At 37.7% G+C, this 25,659-nt stretch overlaps 1 protein-coding gene across 6 annotated transcripts in view; it reads left to right on the top strand.

Moving 5' to 3' along the window:
* The window catches only part of LOC147834029 (uncharacterized), a 1,152,336-nt gene that overhangs the window by 924,929 nt on the left and 201,748 nt on the right, over nt 1–25,659 (top strand). Inside the window, exon 1 of one of the 6 annotated variants that reach the window (XR_015507927.1) lies at nt 745–972. The exons of the other annotated variants lie outside the window; for them this stretch is intronic. The gene's annotated coding sequence lies outside the window, so the exon portion shown is untranslated. Of the gene's footprint in view, nt 1–744; nt 973–25,659 lie in introns of those variants that run through there. 6 annotated transcript variants of the gene reach the window in all.

Genomic DNA, 25,659 nt, shown 5'->3' with positions numbered 1-25,659 from the left:
CTAATCATTTTGTTTTCACATAGTTAGTTAGTTAGATGCTTCTGGGGAGTTAGATTTTGTTTGGGTTTTGTTCTTTTCATTTCTTTAGCGTCGCCTGCGTCCCTTCTGCCAGCTCTCCTGTTTTTCCCGTCTTTGTATTTGTCTCAGTGTTGTATAGATTGTAAATAGTATATTTTTGCCTTATTTGCTTTTTCTTTATTTTTATTAATACATTGTTTTTGTTCACATTTGGGTATTGTAAATAAAGTCACATAGTTTTTTTTAGTATCTGCTTTGGTTGTCTTTTGCTCTTATTCACTATTTGTAGAATTTTTTATTTTTTTTTATTTTTAACTGCACATAAATGTCAAACCCCATTCTCTAGCCTAGACGAACATCAGGGGTTTGTAACACACATGATGGATGTGCAACAAATCTGCAGCAACTGCGTGATGCTATCATGTCAATATGGACCAAAGTCTTTGAGGAATATTTCGAGTACCTTGTTGAATCTAACTGTACCTAATAAAGTGGCCTGTGAATATAGACAGACAGACAGATTTTAGACATAATTTTTGGTTCCCTTTTAGTTAATTTTACTTAAGTTTACTTTTAATCAGGATATTTATTTATTTGACTTGATTCTGGCTGTACGTTGCTGAGAAACAGAGTGACTTTGCTGTCCACTTATGGCAGAACAGCTGTTCAAATTTTGAGGATCTCTCCTTCGTTGGTCGTTGTGTTATAGCACAAGTGCGCCCTCAGGAGTTGTGGAAGAGTGAAACACAACTTGCTAAAAAAGGTTTTTCACTGAAGATGTTTGTTAGCAGTTTTGGTTGAAATCATTTATCAATTTGACATTCTATTAAGAAATGTCAAGCAAAAATGAGGAAACACATAATTATTTTTTATTAACATTGCCACAGTTTGGACTGAAAGACCTAATGGAATATCTGACAGGACAAATTCAGCAGAGCTTAGTTGATTGAAGAGGTATGTATTTGTTTGATTAATAAAGTGCTAGTTGGGTTTTAATGTTGCATGTTGTGATTGTATTTTTGTATGTTGGAAAGAGTGATCCTGAGTGGTCTAATTGCTGAAGATCTGTACAATTATGTGCACATATGTTTGGCAGTTCAACATGCAGTAGATGCTAATGAACATTAAGCTTTGGATCATGTTCTCCTACTGGTTCATTAATCAGTCACCACTGTAAACATACATCAAAACAGTAGAAACTTATATTGGCTTTAATGTTACAAAAATAACAGCAGCATTGTTTCACAATTTAATTAATTAACTAGAGCAGTGCATGTTCTCCCTGTGTTCGGGTTTCCTCCAGGTGCTCCAGTTTCCCCCACAATCCAAAAACATGCGGTACAGGTGAATTGTGTAGGCTAAATTGTTTGTAGTGTATGAGTGTATGAGTGTATGTGTGTGTGGATGTTTCCCAGAGATGTGTTGCGGCTGCAAGGGCATCTGCTGCGTAAAAACTTGCTGGATAAGTTGGCGGTTCATTCTGCTGTGGCGACTCCGGATTAATAAAGGGACTAAGCCGACAAGAAAATGAATGAATGAATGAATGAATTTCAAAAGTACATTTACGTGCTGAGCACTGTATAAGACGATCATACCAGTTTAAACTGAAATTTGATTAACTACTTGATGTTATGAATAACTACACATTAATGTTTAGATGACGTTGTAATTAGTTTGTTGACAAGTGAACCTGTGTGTACAATATAGGCACAATTTAATTATGTGTCCCATAAGCAAGAAATAAACTATAGGGAGCGTCATTATGGATTGCGAGCTGTCTAATGCATCAGTGTGTCTGTTAGTATAGCAGTGCATATCATTCCACCAGCCTCTAAACTCTTTATCTCTCTCTTCCCATCTCTCATTCCTTCCTGCTCACATACAAACATCCCGGCTCCTCCATCTTTAGTTGTCTGGCATTTTTTAATCGATTGCTCTATCACAGAACAGCTGTTGTGTTGTGTGATCCATGAGCTGCTCCACACATTAGTTATGCCACACACAGACAGTATCTGGATGTCCCTGAGAGCAAGACAGCCAATCCATCCCTGCTGCCTTCACGTATTCAGCCGAGCACATCAGCCTGGAATGGCAGATAAAGCATCCTCTGTTTGAGCGCATTGTCTGCATTCCTGTAATGTCAGGTTGTTCTGCTGTGTCAATGCTGTGTACTGAATTAGTCGCTCTGTCTGTTTTGACTAGGAAGGCACTGTGAAGATGAGCAATTCTAAATGTCAGCCTTGCCATGAAAAAAATTTTTTCAACAAAATAGCGAAAACCCTTTCTAGTTTTTTGTTTGTTTGTTTTGTGAAGGCTTGTTTTTTAACAGTGCTTTAAATACTCAAAGATGCATCTGTCAATGTTTTAAAACAATTATATATTTGAATTATCAAAAGTCACACAAGTGCCAATTTCACATCTGTCACATCCATAACCAAGCATTTTTTTCATTCATTCATTCATTCATTCATTCATTCATTCATTCATTCATTCATTCATTCATTCATTTATTCATTCATTCATTCATTCATTCATTCATTCAATCATTCATTCATTCATTCATTCATTCAATCATTTTCTTTTTGGCTTAGTAATTTTAATCTGGGGTCATCACAATGGAATGAACCACCAACTTATCCTGCATATGTTGTAAGTAGTGGATGCCAAGCTCCGACTCATCAGGAAAACATCAATACACACTCATTCACACACATACACTACGGTCAATTTAGCTCACCTAATTCACCTACTGTGTTACGGATGTCTTTAGACTTGTGGGAGAAACCGGAGCGCCCGGATGAAACCTACACAAACACGGGGAGAACATGCAAACTCCACACAGAAATGCCAACTGACCTACCCGAGGCTCGAACCAGTGACCTTCTTGTTGTGAGGCAACAATGCTACTCACTGCACCACTACGTTTTTGAGATTTATTATTTTTATTTTATAGCATATTCAATATTACAAACACTTTAAAAATGTTTACTTGAAAAAGAGAGAGTAAACTCTTATAATTTTAAAGTAAAGTTAAAGTTAAAAAAAGTTAAAGTAAAGTCAATCTGTTTACTGGCTTTTTTAAGTAAAATCAAATTTTTGGTTTTAAGGCAAAGGGTTTATTCTTTTTTTTTTTAAGTAAAAAGTTAAAGTTAAAGTAAAGTAACTGACTTGCAGACTCAATTTGCAAGTTTTTTTTTTTTTTTTTTTTTGCTTGACAAATTGTAAGAATTACTAATAAAATGATAAAAAAGAATGTAAAAAATTCTGATTCCAATTTCAAAGACCCCCGTGTTTGTAGCTTTTTAAATACTTTTTGTTTGTAGTTGTAATTAAATTTGGGTCCAACTCACAATGTGTTGTCGGTAATGTTAGCTGTTAAGAGTATTCATGGATCAAGGGGCGATTTTTAGCATTTTATGGGGGGCTTAGCTCCTTATAAGGTAAAAAAAAAAAAAAAAAAAAAAAAAAAATATATATATATATATATATATATATATATATATATATATATATATGTATTTAAAGCCTAATATTGCATTTATAAGTAGTAATTTAATAGTAATACACTTAAAATTAACTTAAAATAACTTAAAATGTTTGTTCGATATGGGTTGGATACTATTTCATTGTATTACATAGACAGGCATAGCCATTTGAGTTCTGAGTAAGCCGAATAGGCTCAACCCACCTGTTTACTGTAGTAAAAACCAGTTCCTATATTCAAGTGCATTTTTTGTTTCCATTTATTAAATAAATAAACTGCCATTTTTCTAATTTAATGGCATACATAAATATATAAATATTTATATATATATATATATATATATATATATATATATATATATATATATATATATATATATATATATATATATATATATATATATATATTTTTTTTTCTTACAGGCTATTCACATATTTTACGTTCTGAATGATAATAATAAATAAGAAGTATTTTTTAAATACTAGACAACACTTGATATTTCTTTCTCTGTCATTGACTCGATTTAAACGAGTACATTCTCCAAGTCCTTCTGTCACTGTGTTTAATGCTTTCTGTGCAAGACTGTTTAGTATAGTTAATGCCACACAAACTGTGAAGTGTTTTATATTGGTAGCTCATTTTGAAATGAAAATAGCAAAATGTTGATTAGGAGTAACATTTTTCGGTGGAGGAAACAACTGTGCTGATAAGGTGAACACTGAGAAAACTCGACTGCTCCCCCGTGACATTGAGATACAGGTGATACAAAGTTATCTTTATCAAAGAACTGGAAATAAGCAGATATTATAACAATTATCAATAAACACACACCTCATTCTCTCGCTGTCCAAGGCTGTGGTTTGCTGATCAAATGAAGAACAAAAGACAGGGAGGAGCCGAATTCTGCCGTGGTTTTCTTATCAAATTTAAACGGGACTGGGGCGATGATTTAGTGTACAGTTCATGAGCTAATCGCAAAAGTTTAGGGTGGCTGAGTAGAAATATAGTGCGGGCCCAATAAAATAGGCCTAGCAATGCCCATGCATGGATCTACAATTTCCAATTCTACCAAAAATAGTAGACCATCTGGATAACTTTAAAATGCACATTTAAACACTATTGCTGCATCCCAATTTGCATACTTCGCCTTGAAAGTATGTACTTTTTTGTGTAGGAAAAATATATGCTTTTGAGTGTGTAACAGAAGAGTAAGCTATGGGACATTCAGTAATACTTCCTAGTCAACAGATTATTGTGTTGCTTAGCCCTGTCATTCATCCACACATCATCCACATTTCCTTCATATTTACTTTTTTTACTTCCTACCTTATTGGAGAAGCAGCAGCAGGTTATTCTCCCATTCACGAGTCTTTCATGCAGAGAAATCTCCTCAGGTGTTAATATCCAAACACGTCTTTATAAAAGTTCAGTATTGTTGTTGCAGTTGAATATAACACAGAAAACGCAATTAAATGTTTCTCATTGGGCTGGATATTCAATAACAGTCATGCAAACATCTTTATTGAAGCCTCTCTAGTTGACGGTTGGTCTCACTTGTCCGCCATGTTTGTAGTTTATTTACACTTTTCACCTGTATTTGTAGTTCTAATTGAATTCACGTCCAACACTCAATGTACTGTGGGCAATATCAGTGATTAGAGTATGGATGCTTCTACTCTTCAAATGTTTACCGAAAATAGTAAACCATCCGGGCACTTTTGGAATAGCATACTACAATTTGGGACATACTAATCCTATTTTCAAATACTATTTCGAATAGTCAGCAAAAAGAAACGCAGCAAATGAAACTTATTTTTTTCCGCATCCTATTTAGAATGTAAAAAATGCTGGGTCAACATAGAGGAATTCAAGAGTTTACACTTAGCTGATGATTGATTATAAAGCTTGTAGGGCATGCTGTCACGGGAGAGAGATAAATAAACTTCACCTAATTTAACTTCATAATTAAAAAACTTATATCTATATATTGAACATAAAATAATTAAGTTGTCCCCAAGAAAACCTTAATAATTATGTTGTTTCAGCTCCTTTTAACTAAGTAGTTTAAACAAACAGCACATTACCTTTTTTGGAGTTTAGAATAATAGTATGTGAAATGCATTTCATATGCTCTACATGCTAACGCCCCATTCACACGAGGCATCAGCTTCAACGCTTCCCATTTACTTTGAATGGGTATTGTCAGGTGTTGCTGAACTGCATTGTTTATCCACCGATTCAGTGGCATTGCTCGCTGCAGAAGTTGGGACTTGCTCAACTTTTCAAGCGCCAATGGAAGCGTCAGCTAATCAGATCGCTTTATGCAAATGAGACGAGCTCAAACAGTGGCCTATTGCTGACTGATTTCATTGGCTGATGTTGCTATGACAATCGAGTCAGCCCCAACTTCAGGCACGCCCTCTCTAAAGCATTGACGCTAAAGCCCCATGTGAATGCAAGTTGCAAAGCAAGTTGGTTATCTGATCAGTGTTCATTTGAAGGAGATGACTTCTGTATTACGTCTCTTTCTGCAAAGTCTCCCACTCATTTATGAGTCAGCTCTGTGTGTAGATTTTCCTGCAGAGAGTGTTTTCTTTGCTTTTTTTACTCTTAATACCCCTGCTTGTCGTAAACATGGGCATTGGAGTTGGCTTCCTTTTGAATCATAAGTTCTTAAGTATGGAGATTTTCTTTTCAGCTGGCTCCTCTGTGCATTTGAAGAAGTGCAGGCGTCCGTCTTAACACTCGCTATGGGGGTACGGTGGGTCCGAGGGGGGTTTTCTTTATTCTCCTGATGCCTGAAGTCCTTACTTGCGGATCTTTCTGCATTCCTGCTGCCCTACTTTGCAAAGCTCTACTAAATGTGTAATGATGCCCTCGTGTCCTGCAAGATTTGAGTTTAATTCGGGAAATCTTGAATTCATTTTGTACTGCGTTGGGAGGAGGGAAACAGAAAGAGAAAGGAAAGAGTATCTAAGTGCTTGTTTTGTGTGTGTGTGTGTGTGTGTGTGTGTGTGTGTGTGTGTGTGTGTGTGTGCGTGTGTGTGTGTGTGCGTGTGTGCGTGTGTGTGTGTGTGTGTGTGTGTGTGTGTGTGTGTGTGTGTGTGTGTGTGGCGAGCAGTGTGAGCTTTTACCAAGTCAAACGTTGTTCAGTGATAAGCACATGTTTAGCTGCAGGACTGTGAGGGGGCAGAGCAGCACTGGTGCCATCCTGATAGCGCAGACACACTCAGGGATGCAGCTGTTTCTCAAGAGTTTATTTTGTGTGTGTTTGTCAGGTAAAGAGAGTGAGCGGCTGGTAAATGGTATAGGGAATGTTGCTACCAGCTTAGCAAAGTTGAAAATCGTCTTAGAACTTTATGCTACTGTGGAAAATGTCAGTTGTGATTTTCAGTGCAATGGCAGATTCTTGTGCTTGGTTGTCAGGGTGTTGGTTATGGGTCCAAGTTAACAGAGACATCTTGTCTACTTTTTTCAGTTTTTATGCATTATACCTACCATTATTTTCATATTTATAAAACGTTGTTCAATATATAATTGTACTTCATTACACATTACCTGACAAATGTCTTGTCACCCAATCAGGTTTTTGAAACAACAGACAATAACTTGACTTATAGTTGATCATTTGGTATCAGAAGTGGCATATACAGTATGAAAGGCAAAGGAAAGTCATGGCACAGTTGAAAAATAATGAATATTGTGTATGACTTCCATGAGCTTGGAGGACTGCATCCATACATCTCTTCAATAACTCAAATAATGTATTAATTAAGTCATCTGGAATGACAAAGAAAGTGTTCTTGCAGGACTCCCAGAGTTCATCAAGATTCTTTGGATTCATCTTCAATGCCTTCTCTTTCATCTTACCCCAGACATGCTCAATAATGTTTATATCTGGTGACTCGGCTGGCCAATCCTAGAGCACCTTGACCTTCTTAGCTTTCAGGAACTTTGATGTGGAGGCTAAAGTATGTGAAGGAGTGCTATCCTGCTGAAGAATTTGCCCTCTACTGTGGTTTGTACTGTAATGGGCAGCACAAATGTCTTAATACCTCAGGCTGTTGATGTTGCCATCCACTCTGCAGATCTCTCGCACACCCCCATACTGGATGTATCCCCAATCATGATTTTTCCTTCACCAAACTTGACTGATTGTTGTAGGAATCGTGGGTCCATGCAGGTTTCAATAGGTCTTCTGCAGTATTTGTGATGATTGAGATGCAGTTCAACAGATGATTCGTTGGAAAAATCCAACTGCTAGTTTTCCAAATGATCAACTAGAAGTCAAGTTATTATTTGTTGCTCTTATAAATATTTATGCTTTCAGTTGACATGGACCTTTTGTCAGCTAGTCGATCTAAAATAATAATTTGTGCATTAATTGCTGTTAAAAATGTCTGCATGCAAATCAGTGGTCTGAATCTAATCATACCCATGGCAATATCAAGAGTGAATCCTGCATTTAATAAAAGAATGTCGCTACCGAAATTTTACAATGTGTATCCCCATTGACATTCATCCTCTTGGAGACATAACAATAGCATAGGAAACTTTTACCCATATTCTTAGATATTGTTTATTCTCTGTATTTTTTGATGTGATGAATTGTAAGTGGCGTTCGCAGCGTAAAACATATGCTGGAATAGTTGGTGGTTCATTCAGCACCGGCAACCCCTGATAAGTAAGGGAATAAGTCAAAGGAAAACAAATGAATGAGATGAATTGTAAGTGTGCAGAATATATTTTTTTAGCTGTGATTCTGTCTGATTGGTCATTGCGCTCAGGACACCAGCAGGTGTAAATAGAAACCGTTGATGCACAAATATGTACTGGAGTGTTTGCCAATTCTGTTTCACCAATATCCTATTTATACAGCTTCAACAGGGGGATGTGTTAAGGGGGCTTAACACTCTCTAGCAGCATTGTAGAAATGGTCCTGGTTCAAAATCATTTCGTGAGGGTGATAGTTTTCCCTATTCAGATTTTGCAATGGGTTCAATAGGTTCAAAAAAATTGCCTGCATTGACCAGCAGATGTCTTTTGAGTGAGTAGTGCTTTATATATCACTACACTTTTCGCTATAGATAATGTACATTTTTTCCAGCAAACAAAACAATAATAATACCTTTCATTGAAAGTAAATATTGAACCCCAAAAACAACATGTAAGCTCGTTCATAAACGCCGCTGATTTGTCAATGTGTTTACCAGTGCTCAACAGAAATGACCGTGATTGGCTGTGAAGGTCATCAGTTCATCCCTCTTCACCGAGTACAAACACAGATACACGGACACTGGAGCACTTTAAGCCAAATTTACCATGGGATTCAGTATGGCGACAAGTCTAATAGTGAAAGAATCAGTTCATTAACTTGAGTTTGATAAATGGCATCTAAATGTGGTTTATTTATAAACTAATTTCGAAAGGATCACATGCTTATGATTGAACCCCCTACTCTACCCCTACTTGTGACTTCCACCCCTACTCCTCCCCGTCTCCTGATAGGGTGGCATGGCGGCCCAGTAATTAGCACTGTTGCCTCACACTGGTTCGACCCCTCACTGGGCCAGTTGGCTTTTGTTTTGCAGAGATTGCATGTTATATTCGGCTTAGTCCCTTTATTAATCCGGGGTCGCCACAGCGGAATGAACCGCCAACTTAACCAGCACATGTTTTACGCAGCTGATGCCCTTCCAGCTGCAACCCATCTTTGGGAAACATCCATACATACTCACTCACACTCATACACTACGGACAATTTAGTCTACCAGATTTACTGTGGGAGAAACCGGAGCACCCAGAGGAAACCCACGCGAACGTGGGGAGAACGTGCAAACTTCAAACAGAAACACCAACTGACCCAGCCGAGGCTCGAACCAGCAACCTTCTTGCTGTGAAGCGACAGCGCTACCTACTGCGCCACCGCATCACCTCACAAGTAAATTGACTATTCCAAAGTAGCATCTTAAGACAAACTCTTAGCCAGCTATGTCTTAGCACGTTCACATGCAGTGGTGTTCTTGAGACTCACCTGAGCTCAAACTCCCCTCTCGCCCTTCAAGCAGGAAGGATCCCCGGGCCCAAGGACATTCTGAGGTCAGGGCTCTCTCTCGGGGCAGCATAACAAACAATCTTTATTATCAATCATCAACAAAGTGTGAAAACTCTTGAAAACGTGTGTTTGGGAACGATAACGTTAGCTAACTAGTATCGTTTCTCTTAACTTAGCTGAAAAGGAGGTCTGATTTCCCTTTTTATTTTCACAACCCATGACCCATGGGTCACTCAAAAAGTGGTGAAGTTATAAATTTGTGTCACTTTCTATTTGCTCATAAGATACACAGCCAGGTACACAACGATACGCCATCACAGATGCTATTCATGTGTTTCTCCAGGCGATGCTTCCTCACCGCAGCTTCACTTTCTTGGCGGCCTGTTGGAAATTAGTCTATGGAAATCAGAATGTAAAAATGTAAAACTCAACTTAAAAACTTATTGGATACCTGCATTCTGTAGACTGTTTTATATTTTGTTCAGCAGAAGAAATAATCTATTTTTGAAAAGACTCGAGGGTGAGCAAATGATGACAGAATTCCTTGAAGTTTATCCTCAGTGCTTGTTCCAAAGCACGTATTGGGAAGAGATAGTCTGCGCCATCTTTTTTTATTAAACAAAACTTTATACATTGAAATCTAAAGCTAGAATCTTTTCATAAAGGGTTTCCACAGACAGTGGTACATACAGTAACATAAAGCTGTATGATGTAACACTATAGAAATCTCCTTTAATGTACAAAAAAGTTTAACTTTTTTTTTTTAAGTTGACTTGGGAAAACCTTTCATGCCATATATACTAACACTCTTTAAAAGTTCTCAAAGAGCATGAAGTGTTAAGTCAGTTAATACAACCCCATATTCGCTTCCTATTGGCCATAAGGCTCAAGTTTGACTTGAATATGAAAGGCTGGGTTTTGAAGTGCAGATGTGAGCCTGTAAGGATCATATCCTGTCATGTTTGCCTCTCTGTTCTGTTTGTGTGCATTCAGTATTCCTCCAGGGAAACTGTCCTGCGCTGCGGAAGGGCTGTGGAGAATGAAATACCGATGTTCTAGTCACACACATACAACCATATATTTTTTACTTGCTTACTTGTCAAAGTTTCGCCGGTCCCAAATTCATCTCCCCTCTGCCTTGAGTGAATTCTTATCTCGGGAGACTTGGGTGACTCTCTTGGCACATTTTTCTCCACGGCTCCATGTTTCATAGTGACGGTTTGACAGCCGATTTCAAAGCCTGTAAATCCCCCAGAATGCCGTTTGCCTGGTGCTTTGAGTGGGCATGAAGCATCTGCACGCCGACAAACAGCCAAACAGACACTACAGCCTAGGGATGGAGAGAATGAAGGAAAGATCAGGCTGGAGAGGCTCTGTTGGCGCTGGAGGGGATGAAGGGGTGATGGGGCAACGCATCACTCCCCCAACTCTTCCTGACAGCTCTCTTGCCGTAGGGACAAGGAGCAAGGTTGGAGGGTGCCCCACTTTAACACCCCCACAGAGCCCTAACCCTGAGTGTGTGGATGTAAACATGCGCACACACACTCACACACACTCAGGGGAACACTCCCACTCATCTACAGATCAGAAAAAACAGGGTGAGAGAGCAAGAGAGAGAGAGGTTGCAGAGATTCTAAACATTTTCTGTCTTTTTGTCTGGCTGTCAGAAAGTCTGTGTGAAGGTTTGCCACTCTGATCCCGGAACAGTTACTGTTAAAGCAGTAGTTCACCTGAAAATGAAAGCGTGTCATTATTTGCTCCATCTCATGTCAATCATTTAAACATATATGACTATTTTCTTACTGGAACAAAGGAGGTGAATTTTTATTTATTCTTTTTTTTTAGAAGAATATCCAGGTCACTCTCTTCAATATAATGAAGCTATAGAGGTATGACAAATGTGTTACAGTACATTCCCAATCTGTGTGAGAAAAGAAAACAGACCAAAACGTTACATAAGTTTTAATAGATAGTAAAGCCTAGCGCTCCTTGGCAAATTTTTCAAGGCACAACCCCTTTTCTATAATTTAACTGTCAAACAGGTTGTGTGTGAGTTATTAAAATTAGGAGTATGCTAATATTTATTGTCTATGATATTGTCATAATTGTTGATCTAATAATATGCAGGTTCAAATGGTCAGGCACAATGGCAGATTTAGGCATGGGTAATATGGGCAATCGCTTAGAGCGGCATCTTGCTGGGGAGATGCACAGAGAGATGGTGCAAAAAAGAAAAGTGCCCTAGTAAAAATCAACTGTGCCCCAGTAAAAATATGATTTACTTTATGCAAGGGAATTCATTTAGTGTGGTACTCCCAGAACAAAAACATTAGGGGTCATTCACATTTGCCATCTTTTGCAAACGCACAGGTATTATTCTCTATACGCAATTGAAACAATGCTGGTCAAAACAAATCGATGCATGTGTGCAGAAAACCATTCCCGTGTGCCTCACACATGCTGTGTTTGCTGTGAATCCCAGTCATTTACATGCACACCGATAAAATGCACGAGCTCATGTGCTGTGAAATCGGAATGACAGCCTTTAAAATAAAGGTGTTGACACGCAACGAGTTTTGCAAGGCAACAAAACTAAAGTTTATATAATATGATGATGGTCTTATTGTGAGCATAGTTATGAAGCAGAAAAGAGAAAGGATGAGTCAGGGAGGTTTGACTTAGGGTGCTTTCACACCTGTGAATCGATTATTTGGTGCCGAAACAGGCATTACAATTGTTACAATGCAGCTCTTTGTTCTTGGTGCAGTTCGCTTTCACACGGCAAAGTTTGTAAACGGACCAAAATAGCAAAAACAAGTCATGTGTGAGTAAACTTTCCTGGGGAGCGGTGAGAAGAGTGCGTGAAATATTTGAGGACCGGGAGGAAAATGCAATTTCCTGGAGATTATCACTTGTTTACGGGCATCCGGGAGTCTCTGCATTTGCGGGACTTCCGGGAGACTTGGGATGTCTGGAATGACCTCCCACCCTACTCTATTCTCTCTTCATATTGCCGTATGTCTATTACATATTACATATCCATAAAACACTGTAATATAGCCGAGCTTGGATCGTATCGATTTCTCACTACAATCGATCCACTCCAGAGTTCGTTTCAATCGAGTCGTGACCACCTCATTCAGGATTAGGTTCCGAAACAAAAGTCTAGGTGTGAAAGCACCCTAAGGCTCAATCCAATTTCTACCTATTAGCCCTTCCACCTTTTGTGCTCTCATGTGAAGGAGTAGGGGTGTCCCAATTCTCTTTAGCTTTAAATCGTAGGGCTAAGGTGAAGGGGTAAATACCCCTTCAAACCAAGATTTTTCAGGACCACACTGGAAACCAAAGGGTGAGAACTTTCCTAGAATACACCAGCCACAACAGCAGCATAGCTGCACCCGGAAGTAATAAGATCCACAAATTAGTTTTTTATTTTAATTTTTTTGTCATTATTACGAATTTTTATGACAAACAAGCATATGTTTTAATATATTCATAACCACATTAGTGTTTTATCATCATGCTTTAAAAATAATAATAAAATAAAATAAAAAAATTGCTGTCTATAATCCATAATAATAACTCCTGTACAGCAGTCCCACAACATTCTGACACTCGATGAAACTCGAATGCCCTGTCAGAAAACTCTAGTGGCTGGGAATGACCTTTTTTAAAATGTCTGCTATAATGTTAATGTTGTTTTTGGTGTGTTTACATAGATAAATATGGCCATGGTGTAATTACACAGTACAGTTACGATCTTATTGCCACATTATATTGTTATGATAACATGATATATGCCTTTATTGATTTCCTGAAGATAAATACCAAAAAATAACACAACTGGAAAAATTACAACTGTTGCGATCGTCTGATCTCAAATGAAGCAAGAGAGCGCGATGACATATGAGGATGTGTGCAGGTGCTGTAGTGGTGTCCCAATTCTTTGAGGTACAATTTGAAGCCCTTCCTCTTCACACTCTGTTTTAAGGGCCAAGAGGAAGGGGTAGGGCTACAAAAATAGAATTGAGGTTGGGCTTAAAAAACATTAATTCTCGGCTGTGTGTCGGGTCTAAAATGAACAGATAATGCTATAAAACATATTCTTTTGTATTCTCATAGCATTATCATAATGGTCACACTTTACAATAAGGTTCATTAGTTAATGTTAATTGATGCATTTACTAAGATGAACAAACAAAGAACAATGCATTTACTACTGTATTTGTTCATGTTATTTAACGTTAGTTAATGAAAATACAGTAGTTCAGAAATGTAATATCATATTAATATAATAAGTATAAATCATAATATAACGAGTATAATTCAGCCTTAACAAATTGCATCACGTGACTCCACACATGGTAAGAGTGGGAAAGTAATTGAAAATAAAGACCTGGAAAAATTAGATCGCTTTTAGGTTCTGAATGTCAGTTTCGATTATTTTAGATTAATCACTCAGGCCTAACTGTCAGGGTTCTGCCACTCTGGTCATGTAAATTCTTGTTTTGGGTTAGGGTTAGGGCAGAATCCGGACACTAGTTATGTCTAGTCCTGTCCTGCTGTGCTCGGCTCACGTTTTCTTGGGTCGAGCACTTGTTTCTGTCATTGTGTGTGTCTCCGTGTGTGCTCTGCGGGCTCTGGCGCGCGCTTGTACTCGTGTTTGTGTTTTCGTCTGTCTGCAGTGTGTCGTTTCATTCTCAGCGTCTCAGTCTTGTTGGTTTCGGTTTTGGACGGCGCTGGGATGAAGCATGCACGCTGCGTGTGTGAGCGCACGGTAAGTGTTTTCATTCATCGTGTGCTCGTGTCTTGCGTCTGTTGTCAAAGCACGTGGCTTGGTGTTTACATTGTGGTCACGTGCTTTTGTCGTGTGCTTTAGTGTTGTGCTTGTCTTGTCATGAACATGCGGTTAATGAGTTCTCTCATTGGCTGCATGTTCTGGTCCTGTTTTATTTGAGCGCATGGCTTGTGTTGTCTCTCTGTGTCATGCGCTGTCCCGTCTATTGTCTAGTCCCACCCTCCTTGTTAACTAATTATTAGTTTGTCATGTTCACCTGTGTGCCAATTTACCTTTTGCTTTATAATCCCCTCATGTTTTCAGTCCTGGGCCAGTTCGTTGTCTACACTTCCCTGTGTTCCTGCTCCAGTCTCGCCTTGTCTGGCCAGCCCAGCCAAGTTTTTGTCTTTTGTTAATGTTTTCCCCCTCGGGGTAGTTTTGTTTTGCCTTTTATTTTTATTTTATTATTAATAAATACCCATTATTTCTTTGCACTTGAGTCCTCTCTCCTTTTCCCTACCACGAACGTGATATTAACAGCTTCAATGATCTGGTTTCAGTAGTTACAGTCCAAAGGAAGTCTGTGTTAAGACTTCAGAAGGCTTGCACTAGTCATACAAACTGTTTCATAACACTGTGTGCTCCCTTGTGGTCAGTACATTATCTAATATCTCTCCAAAGCAGAAAGAAAAGGTCCACCATTATAATGGTGAACAAATGATGACAGGATTTTTATTTTTGGATGATTAATGGCAATCTTCGTGCTGTAGTTAATTGAAAACAGCACAATGGACCAGATTATCACATCTTCCGTTTCATTTATTTCCAAGTTATTGTGCAGTGCGGGCATAACTACTGCTGCTGTGTGTCCGCATACAAAGGAAAGACACTATTGTGCATTTTACTGAGAATGACTGTATTAATAATGTGACCTGAGGGGTCTTCCTCTTTTCCAGAGAGTGCTGGTCAGTTTTAAGGTCAGCGGTTCCTCAAAGGGCTTCAGAGTATAAATAAATAAACTGTTTTTTTTTTGAGGAAAGATTGTTTTTATCTAAAGCCCGGAACCTGTACGCAGGGTTTTCAGTATGTGGTGTGTGTGTGTGTTTGTGTTGAGGATGTGAGGCAAAGGCAATGACCTGAGGGCTGCACCCATCCGTCAGTCAGTTTCCTGTGAGTCACAGCCTTTTTAATGATGAGGGAAGAGGGCCTTAAGAGCCGTGGAAATGTCGCGTTTTAATGGCTGAACTCTTTTTGGTTGATTTGGCCCTGGGTTCTCTGGGCATGAGCATAATGATGTGAAATCCATTTAAGAGCCGAGAAAGAAGTGGTGCTCAAGAGGAACTTCTGAGTGGTACACCACGCACACACATCACACACATACACACATAAGCTCACACAACAAGACTTTAACACTCCTAAAGCCTGTTTTCAGCCAAATAAAGGCTTCGTGTGAGTTCACAGTAGGATGCTTACAGTGTGCGGACACACTGACCTGTTTGGATTTTTAGATTTACATGCTTTTTTAAATATATTATTTAATAACAGCACGATATCTATGTTGATTAGTTCATTTGGACTTCATGCTACTGTGCTCTTGGGTCTCTAAGGGTAATGTGCCGATGCATGCAGAATTTAACCCATTTAGTCATGCTTGCTAAGCAGTGTGGTTGACAGTTTTTGTACAAGTCCATTTGGGAAAATGTCAGTGAAAAAAAAGGAAAAACATTTAGTAGTCAACATTTGAAATGGCTCAATATGTTTTTTTTTTTTTTTAATATTATATAATATTATATAAATATTATAATATTTATATAATAATGTCCTAAGACAATAATAAGTGTTGTTCAACTGTTTTAGAACAACTTGATCAAAGGTTTAATTCACTTCAAATGTTGACCACTGTACAGCAAGTGACACACAGCCTAAAAGTAGCTCATTTCCTTAACCAAATACATTCATTCATTTTTCTTTCTGCTTAGACCCTTTAATCATCAGGGGTCGCCACCGCGGAATGAACCACCAACTTATCCAGCATATATTTTACGCAGTGAATGTCCTTCCAGTTGCAACCCATCTCTGGGAAACACCCATACACTCTGGCATTCGCACACAAACACAAAAACTGTGTTTCTTTTTCAAATATTTCACAACTGATCTTTAACAGAGCAAGGAAATTTTCACAGTATTATGTAAAATATTTTTTTCTTCGTGAGAAAGTCTCTTTTTTTATTTTAGGTAGTATAAAAGCAGTTTTAATGCTTTTAAAACCATTTTAAGGTCAATATTATTATCCCCCTTAAGCAAATGACTTGCCTAATTACCAGCATAGGGTATATATCAAAAGGTTTCTCTATATTCATTTCTGGAGATTGCAAAGTATGTAGCCAGAAGTATGCATGACTGCATTTCAGCTTTAAAACGAACGCTACGGGGCGGTATGATGTCGTTCCTTTACACACTTACCCACCGATCGCTTACCTCCGTAAAAATCACCAGGCTTTTTTTTTGCCGGATTGCTTTTGAAAACACTATTGGTTAGGTTTAGGAATGGAGGAGGCTGGGTCAGTCGATTGGTTAGTCAGTCAGACGACAGCAGCCTCTGTTGTATTTCATTGAGAAGAGCAGGCTCAAATGGCATTTGTGATTTGTGAAAACAAAAACTACAAAAAAACGTAGCTCCTGGAATCTATTTGGAGCTCTCCAGAAATGCATATAGGCGCACATTTTCAGAATTGAGCCTAATTACCCTAACTTGCCTAATTAAATTATTAACCCAGTTAAGCCTTTAAATGGCATCATGGCAAAAATAAAATACATCAATTATAAGAAATTGCTTATTAAATTGATTATTTTCAGAAATGTGTTGAAAAAAAATCATCTTTCCATTGAAAAGAAATTGGGCAAAAAATACAGGGTGGCTAATAATTCTAACTTCAACTGTATGTCACAACGTTTTGTGTGTGTGTGTGTGTGTTTTAGTTTGTAAGCAACCAGTATCACTGTAACACACAGTGTTAATAATTTTGATTAAAAATTATTACGTATACAGTGAGCCTTTACCACTATTTAAGTAAAAATCCACTACTGGTCAAAAGTTTGGGGGTCATTTTTTTTTTTTTTTTGTAGTTTTTTAAATGTTTTTATGTAACATTTTTAAGAAAATCATTCTGTTCATCAAGCATTTATTATATGTAAAATAAATGTTAAATTGTTAATTATGCATTACAAAAATTTAAATAACACATTTTAACTAATAATTTTTATTTATTTTTAATATTTCAAATGAAATTATAACCTCAGTCATTACTGCTTTTACTACTACTACTACTACTACTACTAATAATAATAATAATAATAATAATAATAATAATAATAATAATAATAATAATATATTGATTAATTGTTTTCAGAAGGATCCCGTTACTCTGAAGACTGGAGAAATGAAGTTGAAAATTCATCTTGTCACTGGAATAAATATTAAATTAAATTATAAATTACTTTTGAACAGTTATTTTATAGTGCAATAATATTTCACAATTTTAATATTTATTCTGTGTTTTTGATTAAATAAATGCAGCTGTAAGCAGGAGAAGCTTATGTTAAACATTTAAAATCATACTGACCCCAAACTTTTGACCAGTAGTGTACACAGAGTGTACAATGTAAGCCATTTCAGCATACAATGCCATTGTTGTTTTCCATTTTGAATATATGAGTGTATTATAAACAACCCATCAAGAGAGTGTCATCTCATAGTTAGCAAATTTACTGTGAAATCTGCTGTGGTAAACAAACTGTCATCTGGTGACAGTTTCATGCCTTGGGGAACAAGTTTGTGAAAAAAAAAAGGAAAATAAAGTATTTTGTTATGAGCTGTAAAACATATATTTAGCATCTAAGTGTGGAAATCAAATTAACGTCTTGTCTTATTTGTTAATTAATTTCTTTAAGATAAATTGGTAGTGGGTAATTTGTTCCTTTAGTATCAGTAATCTGCACAGGTGTTTCAGAATATGTATACAAAAACATGTTTCTTTCTCTTGATTAATAACTGGTTTATTTATATAGTCTCTCCTCACAGTTAGCCTTTGGGCCCGTGGGGAATGGAATACACTGCAATGTAAAAGTTACTTTATTTTTGATAATATTAAAGCAAATTGCTGCATGCATCTAGCTGCACATGCTAATCCAAGGAAAGTAATCAAACATATGAAAAATATGTCACAGCTTATTAAGTTTTCTACCCTGAAGGCAAGCATGCCACGATATCTTTGCAGCAGATGGTAGGGTATTTAAGGGTTTTATTAAAGTAAGGAAGCACATAACTTATTTTAAAAATCACAACAAACTTGGGGAGGAAATGGTAAAGGAATGGGTTTTTAAACTAGGGTAACAAATTTGAAATTAACATTTCTAATTTACAAAGTGGCCCTTCAGGCGGTGGGCAAATGTCTGTCCAAAATGTGCTTCTGTTGATGGAGATTGGTATATGGTGTGCATTATATGTGTAATGGCTTATTTGTTAGTATTCACAAGCTGATCGGACATGATCATTTTTATGACATCACTACCTGAGCTCTTGATGTAGAATGTGAGTTGATTGATGTCTGACTGTCTTTGTGTCTATGTCTATCCATCCATCCCAACCCATCTATCCCAAACCATCCATTTTAATGCAGCTATCCATCCATTCATCATCTCAATCCATCCATCCACCCATCCACCCATCCCATTTCATCCATCTCAATGCAACCATCCATCTATCCCAATCCATCCATCTTAATGCAACCATCCATCCCAATCCATCCATCTCAATGCAAGCATCCATCCATCTATCCCAATCTACCCATTCATTCCAATCTATCCCAATGCACCCATCCGTCCATCCCTATCCTTCCAGCTCAATGCAACCATCCATCCATCCATCCATCCATCCATCCATCCATCCATCCATCCCAAACCATCCATCTCAATACAACTATCATCCATCAATCAATCCATCCATACCAATCCATTAATCTCAATGCAACCATCTATCCATCCATCCCAATCCACCCATTCATTCCAATCCATCCATCCATCCATCCATCCATGCATCAATCCATCCATCCATCCATCCATCCATCCATCCATCCATCTATCATTATATCATCATTTATTATATTAATCATTGAATTCCATTCATTCATCCATGGTAGAATATTCAGGGGTTGTGTGGGAGATGTCCCCTGCACTTTTCATAAAATGTAAATTCATCCTCCATGCTTTTACGTTAAACCGCTGTGTTCACAATATGTTGAGTTATTTATTTATTTTGGAGCAACATATATAAATGCAGAATGATTTAAATTCAAAGAGACAAGATATTTTATGCTGTGCACAACACTGTTCATGTTTCCATGGCAATCAGTCACTCATTTGTCAATCATGCCTTAGCTCACACTTGTGCTCCATCCAATGCTCATAGAAGTGCATTAAAGAATTAAAAATGGCAAAAATACTTTAAAAAGGGAGAGGGGTCTGGATGCAGAGGTGTTGCAGAGCAATCTGAGCTGCATCCAATGCTTTTTAATGCGCTCACCTAACCCCACCCCTAACCCTACCTGTTACAGTGACGTTGCTTAAACCGTTGAGTGCATTGTGACTTACATTGCATTGCTAAGTGATACAATCTCGGCTTGCATTATAAAGGCTGCATCCAGATACTATTGTAAAAAGGTGCAGAATAGTATCTAGTATGATTATTATTATACTACTATGAATCTTAAATAAAGAACAAATATATAATTCAAAGGGTACTTCCCCAGTGACGTGCTGTTATACCCCTAAGTGTTTGTGTGTGTGTGTGTGTGTGTGTGTGTGTTTGTGTTTGTGTTTGTGTGTGTGTTTGTGTGTGTGTGTGTGTGTGTGTGTTTGTGTGTGTTTTGTACTGTCATTTAATTCATCCAATCATTCTTATTGTTCTATCTTTTGTCATTACATCTTGTTGTTGGTCTGTCCATTTGCTGTCATTTTATTCATCCATGCATCCATTCATTGTTGTTAGTCCATCTATCAGTCAGTTATTTTTGTCCACTTATTATTCTGTTCATCTATCCGTCTAATATTCAGTTTATGGTTCAGTCATTCCATCCCAATTAATCCATTGATTTCAATCCATCCATACCAATTCACTCATCCCTCTTTCCATCCATCAATTCATCTATCCATCAATCTATCCATCCATCCATCCACCCATCCATGTCAATCCACCCATGCCTATCCATCCATCCACAATCCATCCATCTCAATCCATCCATCCTTCCCAATCCATCCATCCCAATCCATGCATCCATTCATCCCTCCCAATCCATTAATTCATCCCATTCATCCATCCATCCATCCATCCATCCATCCATCCATCCAACCATATTAAGCCATCCATTCATTCCAGTCCTTCCATGCAACCCAATCAATCCTTCCATTCCAATCCATCCATCCCAATCCATCTATCCATCTCAATCCATGCATCCATTCATTCATCACAATCCATTAATTCATCCCATTCCACCTTCCATCCAACCCAATCCATCCATCCATCCATCCATCCATCCAACCATCCATCCATCCATCCATCCCAATTTATTAATTCATTCATTCATTTTCTTGTCGGCTTAATCCCTTTATTAATCCAGGGTTGCCACAGCGGAATGAACCGCCAACTTATCCAGCATTTTTTTTACACAGCGGATGCCCTTCCAGCCACAACCCATCTTTGGGGAACATCCATACACACATTCACACACTCATACACAGGGAGAACATGCAGACTCCACATAGAAAGGCCAACTGAGCCGAGGCTCAAACCAGCAACCCAGCGACCTTCTTGCTTTGAGGCGACAGCACTACCTACTGCGCCACTGCTTCGCCCCATCCCAATTCATCTATCTTAATCCACCCATTCCAATCTATCTATTCATCCATCTATCCAATCCATCCATCCATTCGTCTGTCCATCCCAATCCACCATTCACTATCCATCCATCCATCCATCCCAATCCATTCATCCAAATACATTCATCCATCCATCCGAATCCACCCATTCCATTCCATCCCAATACATCCATCCACCCATCCCAATCCATATATCCCACTCTATCCCTCCCAAAACACCGTCCATCCATCCCAAACCACCATCTATTCCAATCTAAATCAAGAACCTAAAAGCTCTGTATTATAAACTTTTACTATAAACATCTATTTACTTTTCTATGAGAGTGCACCGAAAAAAGACTAATCCAAACTATGGGAGCTTTCGACAGCGCACTCATTATCTCTGGTTACATTTGAGCACAGTTGATGTTTTGCTGTAAGGCTCTATGATCAGAAAGTCCAACTGATGCTCCAGCTGCTATCATCCGCAAAGTTCGGGAAGTGATTTTGTTTGCTAAATCTTAAGAAGAGAGGCTGGGCCCTGCAGTTAAACCTACCTTCTTTATCCCTAAGATCTTCACTCGCATTCTGTGTAGAGTAGGATTTTGCTTAATTTGCTATAATCCAAGATTAGCTTCAAAGAGCTTCGGGGCCTTCAAACATGCGAAGAACTGTCTGATGCTCATGCTGTCAGACAAATGAAGTATTCAAATGAGTTTGATTGTGCCTTTTTTTTTTTTTTTGGAAATAAAACTTGTGCCCCCACCACATACACCCACTCGTCCTCTTCTTGTTCTTTTTAAGCATGCAGCACATTTTCGTGCTATCTCCTCAGTTTTAATTGGTGCCAGAAGAGAATCAAAGGGAACAGAGGGAGAGCGGCACGTTGATCGGAGGACCCTAGAAAGACTTCTTCCTGTGATCTGAACAATTGTAATTGTGTTGGACTTTTAGCTGGGAGTTTTGAAGAGACGGCTTCAGTTCAATTACTGCTGTCACAGCGTCAAGCCTCATCCCTAGGTGTTTCCCTTGGCTTGTGCTTTCTCTCTTCCTTTGCCTCTCTCTCTGTGTTGCTCGCTTCATCTGTCTGTTTCTCCTTTTCTCCAACATTTGTTTCATCCGGTGCATTATTCCATATCCTGCGGCTGATGTTGTGCCTCATTTGAGGTGTGACTTTATTCACACCTCTCTCATTCCTTCTCATCATATTGCTGTTTATTAAAATATGCAGCTTTTTTCCATGTCCAAATATGCACTATATAAAACAGATCATTTCTTGCAATGCTTTTCAGTCATTAGATTTTTGGGAGGATTTTTATTATTCAGATGTCAAAGTAAAACACAGACTCATAAGGGCTGAATGCTAAGAGTCTTATTTGTTAAGATTCATTGATGATCTTGGAGCTATCCAAATATTCCTAATTAAACTGAATTATCAGAATAATTATCAGAGACATTATCCATGCATTGTTTTTTCAAAGCTGGATAAAGCTTGATAATTGAAGGGAAACTTAGTTCTAGACTGTAAACAAATGTGTTAATTAACAGTTTCTGTATTTTGTGATTCACTAATTTTGTTGTTGTTTATTTACTGTTCTGAATTGCATTATGGGACCTTAATCTTTGCTCTGTACACTTTTGTATGTTGAATATTCAACTCTACAGTTTTTACTCTTCATAGTTTTTAAAATAATACAATAAGAAATAATAAAAAGAGAAAATAGTCTGTAAAATAATAATACAAATCTACGGGCAGTTTATTATACAGATTTTGTACTTTAATATAAAACACTAACCCACTCAATATATCACTTTAAGCTTTTAAAAATGTCAATAAAAGTGACTTTTTAAAACTTTTTAAGGTTAAAAGATGTTCAAGGTCCCATCAAACTCATAAATAAATGGGGACAAATACAGAACTTAATCACACAGTACAGAAAACTGCTAATTTACAGATATTTTTTACAGTTTATTATTCTGCTATTCTTATTCGACCTCCAATGATAATAATTCAGATACAATTATTATTTTTATTTTATTTATTTTACTATTATTTAACCAGGAAAGTCTCTTTTACATGAGAGACCTGGACAAGGTAAAAGCCATACAGAAAAACGGGGTGTCCAAAGTCAGTCCTGGGGGGCTGGTGTCCTGCTGAGTTTAGCTCCAACTTGCTTCAACACACCTGCCTAGATGTTTCTAGTATATGCTTCTTTCACGTGGCTGCCATTTTAAAGAACCAAAGCGAGGCTGTGGTGGGAAGAAACCCGTTGCCCGAGATTTTAAAAAACAGAAATGGTGTAAACATCACTTTAATATCATTCAGTAAGTTTAATTTGAACAATTAAAAGCATATTAGGCATCAAACAACATCACAGTCTCTTTTAGACTAACACACTTAAGTGTTCTCCTAGGCTTCAGTTCATGGCACCAGGTAAACACTGTGACGACGCTTTCCTGCTTCAGTCTATGTAACCTTGTGAGCGATAAAACGATGCAGTCCACAGTACTCAGTAAACAGCGGTGGGTGAACTGATGACAATCTTGGCCAAGCACAGTCATTTCTGTTGAGCACATGAATACAATGGCAAATCAGCGCTGTTTAAGAATGCCATCAACAGTGCCTTATATGTTAACGGGAAATGTTTTTTTTTTTCACTTTGTTACAGATTATATGCCAAAATTTAAGTCTAATATAGTAAAAAGGATCAGTTCTTTATCTTGAGTTTGATAAATAGTATCTAAAATGTGCGTTTAGCAAAGAAAACGTTTGTTAACTAGTGCCATTTCCCTTAATTTAGCTGAATACAAGGTCTGATGTCCCATTTTAATTTTCAATTGATAAATTGGTGTCACTTTCTCTTCGCTGATAAGATATACAGCCAGGTACACAATGCTCCTATGTAACTCCATGCGATACTTCTGGGTTTCTTCCCACCACAGCCTCGATTTCGCTTTTAAATATGGTGGCCATGTAAAATCAGTCTATTAGCTGGTTCAGGTGTGTTTGATTAGAGTTGAAGTTAAACTTTCCAGAACCAAGCATGGATAACCCTGCAGTAAAACAATTTTAAAATACATAAACACCACAAAACAACATCCACATTTCATCAGTCCTCTCAACAAAAACAAGCATGCTTCCAATACCACTCTCTTTATGACTTAAAATTGCATCAAAATACACATATATTATTTAGTTTTAAGACATTTTGTAAGTTATTCAATGCCCAAGGTGTACAATTAGAAAATGCAGTTTTTCTCAACTTTGCATTGATTATTTACATTTCATTCATTCAGTTTCCTTTGGCTTAGTCCCTTTATTCATCAGGGGTCACCACAGTGGAATGAACCGCCAACTTATCCAGTTTTGAGAAACCCCCATACACTCTCACATGCACAAACAAACACTACGGCCAATTTAATTTATTCAATTCACCTATAGCGAATGTCTTTGGATTTTGGGGGAAACCGAAGCACCCAGAGGAAACCCACACGAACATGGAGAGAACATGCAAACTCCACACAGAAACGCCAACTGACCCAGGCGGAACTCGAACCAGTGATCTTCTTGCTGTAAGGCAACAGTGCTAGCCACTGCGCCACCTTGTTACAGATTATTTACATTTATTTTTGATTATTATTGATTATACTTTACAGTGATTATTACGTCATATCCTTCCCCCTTTTCAGCAGTCTGCATTCGTTCCTCAGCAAAATCCAGTTTCACATGGAAATCGGTAAAATCATGTTATGTGACTTTTGCAGCAGGGGACATGCTTGATTTATTGAAGTGTATTCGATTCATTTGTGTTTACAAAAGCGTGAAAAGGAAGTTGTGCTGTTTTGTGCATGAGCTTAGCCTCAGAGACGGAGCAGAGCATGCACATGTAAGTCATCTTTTATCTTGAGTTTTGTGCCTAAATGGACAAATACATTGCAAAAATGTTTCGAAATACTCCAAATGTTAGGTTTTGATTATTCACATTAACCCAAATTTGTTGTATAATAAATGAACATAAATAGTTGATAATGAAAACATGAGTTCAATTGTTAGGGTTTCTTTCATTTGTATACTGTTATTCTGTTGTATTGTTTATAACTATTTTTAATATGTTTTTCTTTCTATTTTCTTCACATATTCTGACGTAGTTTTGAGAATTTAGAAATTTCATGATCTCTAAAATAATCTATAGGTGTATGCCTATCATAGATAAATAAATATATAGACAGATGAATTGTTGGATGGATGGACATGGATGGCATGGTAGAAATAAGATTGATATACATTATCTGGATGGATGGATGGATGGATGGATGGATGGATGGATGGATGGATGGATGGATGGATGGATAGATGGATGGCATGATAAAAAGAAGATGGATGGATTAGCAGACTGAAAGATCAGATAGATA

The sequence above is a fragment of the Danio rerio genome, chromosome 14 (assembly GCF_052040795.2).
Source record: "Danio rerio strain M-AB ecotype USA chromosome 14, GRCz13ab, whole genome shotgun sequence".
NCBI lineage: Eukaryota > Metazoa > Chordata > Actinopteri > Cypriniformes > Danionidae > Danio > Danio rerio.
This window is presented reverse-complemented; position numbering and strand designations above follow the sequence as displayed.